The sequence below is a fragment of the Apium graveolens genome, chromosome 4 (assembly GCF_009905375.1).
Source record: "Apium graveolens cultivar Ventura chromosome 4, ASM990537v1, whole genome shotgun sequence".
NCBI lineage: Eukaryota > Viridiplantae > Streptophyta > Magnoliopsida > Apiales > Apiaceae > Apium > Apium graveolens.
Window position 1 is genome coordinate 204716935 of NC_133650.1, and position 13578 is coordinate 204730512.

The following is a 13578-nucleotide window of genomic DNA, read 5'->3' on the forward strand; positions in this document are numbered from 1 at the left end:
GAATAAGTAAAGTTTGTTCCCATAGAGACCAGTTTTAATAGCTTTATGCACTTATGCAACAATGTATGGTTTTTATTCACTACTAGGACAATTAACAATTTGGTGGGTTATTATACTAAATTACTTACTATGATCAATTTATCAAAACTAAGGTTTATCAACTAAGTGAATTAAATTGAATTATTTATGAGAATAAAAACATGGAGTTCTAACTTCATTAACTACGTCCTTCAGAGTTATGCGATTAGTCGGAATATGCGATGTTGATACTAATTAGATAACACGAAACTAATATACGCTATCTTTCGATACACGTATATCATACCACTCAAATTCCATAACTAAGATGGATATCGAATGGACAGCAATTATGCTTAGACCCTATATGTCTATAAGATTTGAAAACATAACGGTTTAAAGATCAAGTCATCTATAATGATTACATAAGATAGTGTGAGATTGTTAAAATTACACCACGAATCATGTACGTGAAAAGATTCATGAACTTATGCTAGCATGGTAAGTTCTAAACTCTTATATTTACTTTCGCTTCAATAAGAATTAACAAACAATCTTGGATGTTAGCTACACATACAAGATGAATAAGCACAACCAAATTAGGATATCAAATAATCATCACACGATAAATTATGGCAAAGAACTACTGAATTCCATAGATAAATCTGTTAAAACCCCATGACAACGCTTAGCTCATGATAGAACTAATCGTCACCATGGGTCCAAGTGTAAACATGGTCGAAATTATGATTACAAATTACAAGATCAAAAGTATAAGTTCAGAAAACAATGCCAAAAATAAAAAAAACCAAAGTATCGCCTAAGTAGAAGAATATAAAGATGAAACGTAGAACTAAATCTTCTTCTCTTCGGTGATCTCGTGTTCTCGAACTCTTGCCTCTCTCATTTCCTGTTCTCTGGTCAATATCTTTTATTATGCGGGCCTCGGGCTGACCTAACTTGAAACAGGCTTCCAAAACAGACTTGAAATCTGAATTTAGGCTCACGGCATGGCGCGGGCGCGCCAGTATAGGGCGCGGGCCCGTCCCCCACTGTACCTGAGAACCTGCCTTTTGTAAAATCTTCGTTTGAGCTCCCGAAGTCATCTTAATCACTAGTACCACTTCTATAGGTGATCACGGTTGCATTTGGCCTATACAACAAGCCCTTTAAACCCCTAGGCAGCCCTAGTGGATGATTAAGGTCTCGTGAGGGCCTATAGAAGATGAACCCACAAAATCCTCGTAGCCTCGGCTCCTCCACAATCTCCATTCTTGCATTTCTCGCACTAAAAACCACTAAATATGATGGAGAATTGCTTTCTTGCCTCAACTAGTAACTCTGCACAAAACAAACAAAAACACATCAAAAGACACTACATACTTGAGTACAAAACACCAATTCAAATCTTTATAGAGCGTTTCAAGTAGATATAAAATCCACTTATCACAAAGCACTGACGGTTTTCAGATTGAATGTGCTCTGAAGTTGGATTTTCCAACCACAAACAATGAAGCAAAATATGAGGCCTTAATTGCTGGACTTGGCTTAGCAGGGACACTAAGAGTAAAGAATCTCAAGATTTGTGGGGACTCAAGGCTGGTGGTCTCCCATGTCAATGGAGAATTTGAGGCTAGAGACGAAACCATGGCCAAGTATGTTAGGATGGTACGAGCAGTCATGACTCAGTTCGACGACTATCAGGTTGATTATATCCCAAGGGAGGAGAATAAAAAGGCTGATGTGCTTTCCAAGTTTGCCTCCTCTGAAGGTGAAGAAAGCTCCAGAAGTGTACACTTCCGCGTTCTCAAGACACCGAGTATCAATGCAAAGCTAGTAGCTCCTATTGGCATGGGAGAATCATGAATGGATCCAATAAAAGCTCACCAAGAAACCAGATGGTTACCTGATAACATATTTGAAGCCTGTAGACTCTCAGTAAGAGCCTTGAGGTATACTCTGATAAATGGGATTATGTACAAAAAGTCATTTGTTATTCCTTATTTACAATGTTTAAGACCAGATGAGGCACGATTGACCCTAGAGGAAGTGCAAGAAGGAATTTGTGGATAACACTTGGGGGATGGCCTTTAGCCCATAAGGTTACTCGTTTAGGTTTCTATTGGCCAGAGATGATGGTTGATGCCAATAACTATGTAAAGAAATGTGATCGATGCCAGAAGCATGCCCCTGTTGTGAGGCAACCTCCTGAGATATTGATATCTATCAATTCTTCTATCCCCTTTGCAATGTGGGGAATGAACAAACTACGGCCTTTCCCCATGGCTACCACAAAAAGAAAGTATCTGATTGTGGCCATTGACTACTTTACTAAGTGGATCGAGGCTAAGCCATTAGCAAAGATAACCACTAAGCAAGTTGCTCAGTTCCTATGGGAAAATATGATGCGCATATATGGGATTCCACGAATTCTAGTAATAGACAATGGAACATATTTTAACAATGAAGAATTTAAGAAGTATTGTGCGGAAAGTGAAATCGAGTTGTGTTTCACTTCGGTGGCACACCCTCAGGCCAATGGGCAAGTAGAGATTGCCAACTAGATCATCCTTGATGGACTTAAGAAGATAATCGAGAAGACTATAAATAGTTGGGTTGAGGAGTTACTACCTATCCTTTGGGCCTATAGGACGACATGCCGTGTAACCACTGGTGCAACACCGTTCATGCTGGCCTATGGAACAGAAGCAGTGGTTCCAATAGAAATATCTCATGGATCACCAAGGATCACTGCCTATGACCTGAACAAAATGAGGAAGGACAAAGGCTTGCACTGGACCTTATTGATGAAGTTCATGGCCAGGCGAATGCCAAGATCATTGAGTATCAGACGAAAGCTGTTATAATACAATGAACTAACTAGAGATTTACAGAAGGGGGTTGAATGTAAATCTTAAAACTTTTTCAAGTTTTAAACAGTTTCTAAAGCTATGTGTGTGGACATCAAGTGTGTATGAATAGCAAGTGCAAATGTAGACAAATATAAATTCAAGAACACAGATTGAAACAACACAATGCTTTAAAAACTTTTTGGTGGATTGTTGTTCCACCAAAGATGTATATTTGTAAAGAAATATGTGATATAAAATAATTATACACAGCTGCTTCCTAGTACAAACTAGATGATTTTCTCTCAAAGTATTTCTAAACAGCTCTGGAAAATCTTACTAGTTACTAGCTACAACTTGGTTTATATATATCACCAAGTTTACAAGTGAAGAAAAAAATAAAATTAATAATAAAACTGGTCTTCACATGCTTCTTCTTCATTTCTCTGTCGAATGCAATCCAAGGTAAAATAGGAATATTTGAATACTTCCTTATTTTGCACCAGAATGGAAATGCTGCTCTTTTTTTGAATCCTCCAAGAGGCTACCACATTCCAATTGTCTATGTCAACCCATGTGCCTCTGTCAGCTTATGAATTGTCACTGTCAACTGCAATGGGAATAGAACATCCGTTGAAGCTTTATCCGTTGAAGGTTTTATCCGTTGATGCTTCATCAATTGATGCTCTTATCCATTGATGCACTTATCCATTGATGCTTTAGCAGTTGAAGCTTTATCCGTTGATGCACTCATCCGTTGATGGATGTTATCCGTTGAAGCTTTAGAGACATCTGTTGAAGCATTGTTTCGTATCCGTTGAAGGCTTGTCACTTATCAGTTGATACTACTTGACTTATACAAAATTACAAGGCATGAAATATTTACAATTGGCCTTCCTATTTGCATATCCACTAGTAGTCAACATGACTTATAAATTCCTACAACTTCTAAGAGTTATATCATTAATACAAAGACTGGAATGTGCCACAAACTAGAATTATTTTAAAGTAAAGCTACTCCATCAATGGATAGCCAAAGTGGTCTTATCCGTTGAGGCTACAAACACTAGATTTCTACTTAAAGTGTTTTGTTAAATTTATCATCAAACTAATGCACATATATTCCTAACAATCTCCCCCATTTTATGTCTACTAGAGTTGTAGGCATAAATTTAAGGTTAACTTGATGATAATAAAAAACTTAACAACTGTATGAAACTAAAGCTTAGTAGAAATAAAAAAGTGATACAAAAATGTATATACAAGAGATAGAGTTGAAGAGTTACAGTGTGTTTTCAAGGGTGCTCCTCTAGTCTGAGCAGTTTATCTTCTTTTTCTTTGTTCCCTTGTTTTCCTCCCAAGTCTCCTGTCATTCTCCCCTATTTGGAGTTGGAGTTGTCTGTAGAATTCAGCTTCATCTTCATCATTGATATCCAACTTAGACTGCATATCTTTAAGAGTTTCATTACTGGCAATCTTAAGTTGGTCTTCAAGTCTGAAAAATCTTCTGACTCCTTTATTCTCTCTGAACTCCATCAAACAATGAGGTTTCTTGTGAATTGTTATTCCATGCTCTGGGTGATTAATGTTCTGGGCAAAGAACTAGACTCCCTCCCTAAACTGAGATACGTTGCAGATTAACGGAATGATTTTTTTAAAATGTTTTCTGGATGATCCAACCATACGGATGTCGAGGGAAGATTATTTTATTAAATAGAAAAAATTCTCGGAATTTTGAAAAATTATCTTCCGCGACTTTAAAAGGAAAATGAATCGAAAGTGTTAACCCCTAAACTGAGATATATTGCAGATTAACGAAACATTTTTTTAAATGTTTTCTGGACGATTAAACCGTACGGATGTCGAAGGAAAGTGATTTTATTAACTAGAAAAAATTCTCGGAATTTTTAAAAATTATCTTTCGTGACTTTATAAGGAAAATGAATTGAAAGTGTTAACCCTAAACTGAGATACGTTGCGGATTAATGGAACGATTTTTTTAAAATGTTTTCTGGATGATCCAACCGTACGGATGTAGAAGGAAAGTGATTTTATTAACTAGAAAAAATTATCTTCCATGACTTTATAAGGAAAATGAATCGAAAGTGCTAACCCCTAAACTGAGATACGTTGCAGATTAACGGAACAATTTTTTTAAAATGTTTTCTGGACGATCCAACCGTACGGATGTCGAGGGAAGGTGATTTTATTAACTAGAAAAAATTCTCAGAATTTTTAAAAATTATCTTCCGTGACTTTATAAGGAAAATGAATCGAAAGTGCTAACCCCTAAACTGAGATACGTTGCGGATTAACAGAACAATTTTTTAAAAATGTTTTCTGGACGATCCAACCGTACGAATGTCGAGGGAAGGTGATTTTATTAACTAGAAAAAATTCTTGGAATTTTTAAAAATTATTAATAATAGAAATAGAAAGAAGATATAATTTATTAATTTAAATATAATCACACACAGTAATCGGAGACAAACATTAATATTTACACCCTTAATAATTGTGTTCGAATAAGAACATAATTATTGGCCTCTAACAGTTAGGTCGTTAGTTTCTTTCTCTTATTACTTTCTTTCTTCTTTTTCTCCTCAGTACTTCTCTTTCCTCTGTTAATCGGTTAATTTGTTTTCCGTTACTCTGTTAATTTGTTCATCGAGGCAAATTATTTCATCAAGGTGACCATCTACACTTCATTTTAAGTAATGAATTCATCTTTATAAGTTCATTTTGATAAGTTTGTTCCAGTGGCTTAATTTGGTTTGTGGTGATAATGGAGAACTTTAATTTGGTTCTTTTTAATGGTTTGTGGTGATGTGGTGACAACGGTTTGTGGTGATGTGGTGAAACATAAATTTAAATAGTATAATTTAAATTTAAACTTTTATACTTTTATTGGGGAAAATTGGTTTGTGGTGATCAATTGTTATTAAAATTTAGTTGTCTTGCTATCCTCTAGAGGAAACCAAGTTAATTTCTGTAGTGATTGTGATTAATTTGTGTTTTTAGATAGTTTCATTAGTATTGTGATATAGTTTGATGATGGTAACTATTAAAACTGTCATTTTGATAATGCTTTTTTTTTATAGTTACATGTCAACACCCTCCAACATGACTTTTCTAGATACTATACTTCTAAATGTTCTGCAATAATTTATATTACAAAAATATAAGATGCTTCATGGATTAAGGTCTTTTTGAATTTTCTAGTTTATTGGTAAAGGTCATGAAATTTGGTGCTCATCATTTGTGAGTAGTTCATGAACTCATAGATTGAACCGGAAAACTACAATCTCTGTTAAATGTCACTACCAAGTAACCAAGTAGCTGACCTCTAAATAGATTGGTATTTTCTGGATGGCCATTAAGAAACCTTACAAAGTTAAAACAGAAAACAACTGTCAATATACTTGTAAAGGCCATAAACATTTACTCTGCATAAAGAATTTCATGAAGAGCAGCTATCATACAAGTTTCTAACTATGTACATTTGCTAAACTACTAGTTAAGATTGATTGTTTAAGTGATGACAAAAATGTTGAGACCGTCACTGATGTAATTATGCACAATTGACTTGGACAAGACAAGTGCCAAAATGTGATCCAATGTACAATGGAACCAGTATACTTTGCATCACAATAAGTTTGAAATAGCAAAACAAGGCTTTCCTGTATTATGTTTATACTTGTTGATATTCTACTGTCATTCTAATGTCCTTATACTTATTGATTAATTTGGTTTCTTGTTAATATAAGATGGATATGTCATGGTTACGAGCTGATAGAAGAACGAAAGAGTTTCAAAGAGGTGTTGAAGATTTATTATTGTTTGCATAGAAGAACGAAAGAGTAAATCATGTACAAGGTCCGCACATAGTAAATCATGGAAAGCTCAAATGGTTAAAAATCATCTTTTTCAATATGGTATCGATCAAACTTATACACGTTGGATATGGCACGGGGAGTCAAACTTAGTAGAAAGTCCTGTACCGACTAAAATAGATAGTACTTCAGAATGTATTAATCAATTTTCCACAGGAATGGATATACCTGAGGACAATGAAGATGATATTTCTTCCGATTCTTCAGATTTTATCAACCATGTTAAAGGTGAACATCAGCCACTTTATCCCGTATGTTAGAGTTATACTAAGTTAAAGGCTTTAGTTAAGACAATTTGAAAGTGAAGCATGGTATGTCTGATTCATGCTTTTCTGATGTTCTAGTACTAATCGGGTCTATGCTCCCGGAAGGCAACAATATACCTTCTTCCTTCACTGAAGTAAAAAAAAAACCTTATGTTCATTAGGAATGGGGTATGAAAAGATACACGCATATCCGAATGATTATTTATTTTACCGTGGTGAGAGAGATGAGGATGAGACTACATGTCGCATATGTAAGGCCTCTAGATGGAAATTGAATCGGAAAGGAGAGGAATGAGAAAGGGGTCCCTACTAAGGTTTTATGGTATTTTTCGTTGATACCGAGATTAAGAAATTTATTCAGTACATCGCACATTGTAAAAGAAATGACATGGCATGACACTGGGCGACAAAATGATGATAAAATGAGGCATCCAGCTGACTCAAAAACATGGAAAGATGTCGACCAAAACTGGCCTAATTTTGAATCAGAGACCAGGAACCTTCGATTAGCTTTATCTGCTGATAGTTTCAATCCCTTTCATGGAAACCGTACTGATCACTCAAGTTGGCCTGTTTTGCTATCAATTTATAACCTTCCTCCCTGGCTTTGTATAAAGAGAAGATATATTATGCTCTATTTATTAATATCAGGACCAACTGAGCCAGGAAATGATATCGACGTGTACCTTCAACCACTTATAGAAGATTTACAGGAGTTGTGGCAAGGGAAACAAGTTTACGACGCATATTAAGAAGAATCTTTCATACTTAGGGGCATTTTATTATGGACAATAAGTGATTATCCAGCCTAAGGGAACTTATTGGGAAACATCATTAAAGGTTATAATGCGTGTACTATATGCATTGATCAAAGAAAAGCTACCAGGCTTGTTAATTACCACAAGATGGTGATCATGAGGCATCAGAGGTGGTTGCCCCGGCATCATCCGTATAGAAAGCAGAAATTGGCTTTTGATAACACTATAGAGAAGGAGGGTGCTCCTATTCCGTTAACTGGAGAACAAGTTTTTCAAAGAGTACAACATCTGAGGGGTCATGTCTTTGGCAAGACACAACGCCCACTTCGATGGAAGAAAGGTGAAGCTCGACCCATATGGAAGAAGGTTTCTATATTCTTCCAACTCGAGTACTGGAAGTTTTTTCTAGTTAGGCATGTCCTCGATGTGATGCATATCGAGAAAAATATATGTGAAGCTTTGCTTGGAACTTTTGCTAAATATTCTGGGAAAGACAAAAGATCGGGAGTCTGCGCGTCTTGACATGGCTGAAATGGGAATAAGAACAGAGTTGAGGCCAAAAAATCCTGGAAAGAAAGAGAAGGTGCAGTTGGCGTCATGGAACTTATTACATGGTGAAAAAAACTGTTTGCTCATTCTTTCTTAAAATGAAGTTATCAGATGGATTTTGTTCCAATATCAAGAATCTGGTATACATGGAAAATCTGCGACTTGGTAGAATGAAATCGCATGATTGTCACACAATAATGCATCATTTGCTTCCAATTTCAATTCGGTTAGTACTGCAAAAAGAAGTCAGGTGCACAATTATTAAGTTTTATCTCTTCTTCAAGGCAATTTGCAGTAAAGTCATCGATATAGATAAACTGGAAAAAACCCAATCCCAGTTGGTAGAAACATTATACCAGCTTGAAAAAAATTTCCCTCCCTCGTTCTTTGATGTGATGATCCATCTCTCAATTCATCTTGTAAGAGAGGTTAAACTTTGCGCGCGGGTCAATATTCCTACGTTGGATGTATCCTTTCGAAAGATATATGAAAGCATTTAAGGGATATGTACGGAATGCAGCTCTTCCTGAAGGATGTATTGTCGAGGTATATATCGCTGAAGAGGCCGTCGAGTATTTGGTAAATTTTGAAGAAGCTACCATAGGATTGTCGCAAAATGCTAGGCAAGAGCAGAATGCTGGCAGACCTTTATCTGGTACAACTATGATAAAACCAATCAATCACGACTTGCACCTAGCACATTTATGTTTTCAGCAAAATAGTAATGACATAAGGCCATATTTTGAGTAAGCAGTTATTGAAATATGTGTGTGTGTTATTTCCTTATTTTGTGCATTTTGATTAATATAAAAAATCCGTCTTTGATGAGGAGATTCAAACACCATGAAAATGACGAAGTCTGGCTAAAAAATAAGCAAAATGATACATTCTCCACATGGTTCAGGAAAAAGGTATGATTTTTATTTGGTTTTAACATTATATGTAGGCCTAATTAATCTGCTCAAAATAATTAGTCATACTCAAAGATGTTATTTTAACAAATCTAGTAATTCAAATTCATTAATTAGTAATTTTCCTTGGATGCAAATTACATTTTTGATACCTTAAAAATAGAATGATTATTACATAAGAGAAGAATGCAGTAAAATACCTCTCTCAACCTTTATTTTCTAGTTTTACCCTAATAAAAGACTTGTTATTTTACATGTTGTCTCTATACTTTTATTTGTGTTTCCTGTGTGTTATTTTTACATTTTTCAAACTTTCCTTTATACCACTAAATAATAGTACTGCCACTGAAATGCTTTGCTTCTGCAACTAAAAGTTCAGACAGAAAATAAGGGGAAATATAAAAATCAATAAATCTATAATCAAGAAAATAAGTAAAAAGATGCCTCAGTACTTTTATATTTTTATAGTAGCATGAAGAACATTTAGTTTATTTAAAAAAGGTGAAAATAGTAATAGCTATGTCTATCATGATAATTAAATATTAAATACTATAAATATATAAATAATTCAATATGTCTTTTCTCACTAAAACGTAATGAACCTCCCTTTTATTATTTCACTTATAAAATTGTATAATAATTTAGCTTTCATGCTCTCGCTAAAATTAATAAATTTGTATACATTAATAATTTGGTTTGCACAATATATGTTCAAGGCCTGGTCACCCACACTATTGTGGAAATTAATCTATTTAAAGTTAAATTTATACTTTATCAAAAGAATTTATATAACTATATTTTGAAACACCATATAAAATTGAAACCATAATATTTCACTCCCTAGTAATTAGAAATAATTAGTTTTAAACAATTTTTTTGGACAGATTGAATCATAATTGTTGGATGAATACAATACTATAACTGATGAAATAAGGTGGATGGAGGAAGGCCCGAACAAGATTGTGCCTACATTTAGCGGATATAAAATCAACGGTGTTACTTATAGCACGAAGGAACGTGATGATAAACGGCAAGTTCAGTGCAAATACAATGCTTGTGCAGGGTAAGGATAAGAATAATGAACATACTTCACACACCTAATATGGAGTTATAACAAGTATCTGGGAGTTAAACTATAACAACTTTCGTGTTCCTGTATATCATTGTAATTGGGTAGATATGAACAAAAGGGTTAAGGTAGATAACTTGGGATTTACACTGGTTAATTTAAATAAATTAGGCTTTATAAATGATCCTTTTGTGCTAGGTAAACATCTTAACAAGTATGTTACATTTAGGATCCTCTTGAAAAAAATTGGTCTGTTGTGTTGAAATTACCGAAAAAGAACTACTATGACCACTGTGATGACGAAAATGATGGATCGGTAGAAATAGAACTTGAGAATGAGTTACATGTGCCAACGTTCCTCAATGATGACAAACAAGATGAGGAAAAAGCTAGTTATATGAGGGACGAAGAAGAATGGATTCAACTTTCATGATGGTAATAAATTACATTTATTTTAAATTTGAAGAAGAGTACACATGTTTGCCTTTTATTACTATTCATCCACAATAATTTCTTCTTAATTTCTTAAATGATTCTATTTGTTGAATTATATATTTTTCAGTTAATATGTGTCATTTACGATTACTGTCTTAATATGCATGAATTTATGAGTTTTCTACGTATACATTAATAGTGTCATGAACCGTGTTCCTTTAATATTTGTTAATGTTTAAATTTTTATTTTGATTTCAGTGAATGATCCAATTTTTGAGCCTCATTTGAAACTACTAAAGGGAAAGAAAATTTAGGTCATTTAATGATGATGGAACCTGCAGGGTTTACTGATGATGTTGATCAAGGTGAGATAATGTTGATCAAGCTGAGGTAGAAGAAATTTTAACAGTTTGGCCAATATGGGTGGACACCACTGTTTGTTCGCATTCTTTTTTTCCTAGTTGGTGCCTTGTATTCTACTGTAATAGGCTTCTCTGCCAACATAATGTTATGTTTTGTGTATGCATTAGGATTAGTTTTTTTTATTTCTCGATTCATGGATTAACTTGTAAATTTGTGTACGTATTAGTTTGTTTGATGAATGGAATATGTCCATTATTTACTCTCTTTAAAGAAATGCAAGAGCTGCAAAATCTGGTCTCCATAAAATGGAGATTACATTTTACAGCTGTTGTATACTTTAAAGAGAGTAAAACTGGACATGTATACTTTTATCGCCAAACTTAAAATTTAAAAGTTGAAACCATGATGAATATAAGTTAATTGTGATTTTGGTGGATGGTAAACTTTTCAATTTGTGATGGAATTTGGTTGTATTGTCCGATTTAATTTGACTTGTTCATTTGAGGAAGTATTTTTTGATTGCTAGTCTATTGGTCGGATGATTTATGGTTTGTAAATTTCATGGTTGGATGGTTTTGGATTGGTTTTCAGGGGCTTTGATATGTACAAGTAATTTTTTTTTATTTTCATTACTCAACAGACAACGGTTACTCTCATAATCTATAAAACAGTATTCTAAATAAGGTGTTCAGACAACGGTTCTATAGACTCGTTGTTTGAACCACATTTTCCAAACAGTTATAATAATCATTGTCTATATGAGCCTTCCAATTAATACCATTTAACAATGGTATGCAGAAACCATTGTTTGATAAATAACTAGACAACTATTATAATAAATACTTGTTTGAATTACACAACATAAAGGCCAAAATGATTGTCTCAGACTACAAAAACTTAATTTATTAACAACAGTTTTAAAGTGTTGTGGTTAAAGACGTTTTACAACAGTGCATTTTAAAACGGTTGTTTGACTTGGTAATAGAACATCAAAAAGACAACACTTTCAAAAAACAGCTATAACTTTTGTTATACAACCTATCAGACAACACTTTTTCATATCAAAGAAATCCACCATTGTCTCTCAATTTAGGATAACGGTTTTTTTTCAGCGTTGTTTAAGAGGTGTTGTCTGATAGCAAAATCCTTGTAGTATTGTGGGGGTACTTGTACAAATAATACATATATATGTGTACATGTTGTAAAGCAAACAGGCATGTAATGACAAAAAATTACATTATGGTAATAGAAAATTTTTAGTGTGGTTATTAAGATATTCATCTAACATAATAAAGTTAACATATGTGAATTTACACTTCTACATATGTTTTTGAGAAGTATCAACAATTTATGGCTGACTTTTACACTTTTTTTCTTTTTTAGGAGGCAACAAACTCTTTGGAAAAAGAGATACAGCAGGATATATCAATGTTTGTGGATGCCATCGAGAATATACTTGTGCAACGCATGCGTGCGGAACTACATTCTCTTGATAATACTAGTGTGCTACAATTTTGTAGGCCCAAGTTCTGAAAACCTTCCTACATGGGGCATGGAGTTAATATAGATACTCATCAGTAATAAAATTTTTAGTTTATAAAATCTTAAATTTGATCCTAATGTAGAAAAATTAATTATATTTAAATATTACATTTAAATTAATTTGATAACCGACCAAGTTTTTGGTTACTCTCTCGATCCCTTTGAAATATATACAAATGATTTGGTATTAAGAAATAGTGTAATTTTGAAGAAAAAAAGTAAGAAAAGTGATAAAGTGATGGTACTCATCAATATTTATATATATATATATAGGGGCTAATCCAATAGGAAACCTCCTTATAATGAAAACTAAAAATTAAAATAATTTTTTTTAAAAATCACGTCAAAACATAGCACATATGATATGCAAATTGATCGTTACGAGGTGGAGAAAAATACAGTGAAGTCGGATTTCAAAAAAAGTTCACCGATTAACGGGAAAAATCAAATAAAAAATGGAGGGGAAAAGCTGGAATTATGGGGGAGCATATTAACCCTGTGTACTACATGTAGGGGGCCATTAGATTAGATTGATCTAAGGGCTGAGATTAGTTTCTTGTTTTATTTTAATTTTAGTTTCTCTTTCATTATTTGCCTATATATATATATAACTAGTGTAGTGGAAAAGATAGTGGATGTAAGTGAGTAGTTAATTTCTATATAATAAAATTTTACAATTTTTAGTAATTTTGAAAATGTATAGAAATGAGACGGAGAGAGTGGGAAATATGCACTGATTAAAAAATTCAAAAATTTATCATTTGTAATTGTGTTTTTGGATTATTAAATAAAATAATAAATTTAATAAATATTTTATTTTGATATATATCATACAACTATAAAAAACAAACAAAAAAGTTATTTCTTTGTTTTTAAACCTTACAAAGAATATGAACTAAAAAAAATAATAAACAAATAGAAAAAT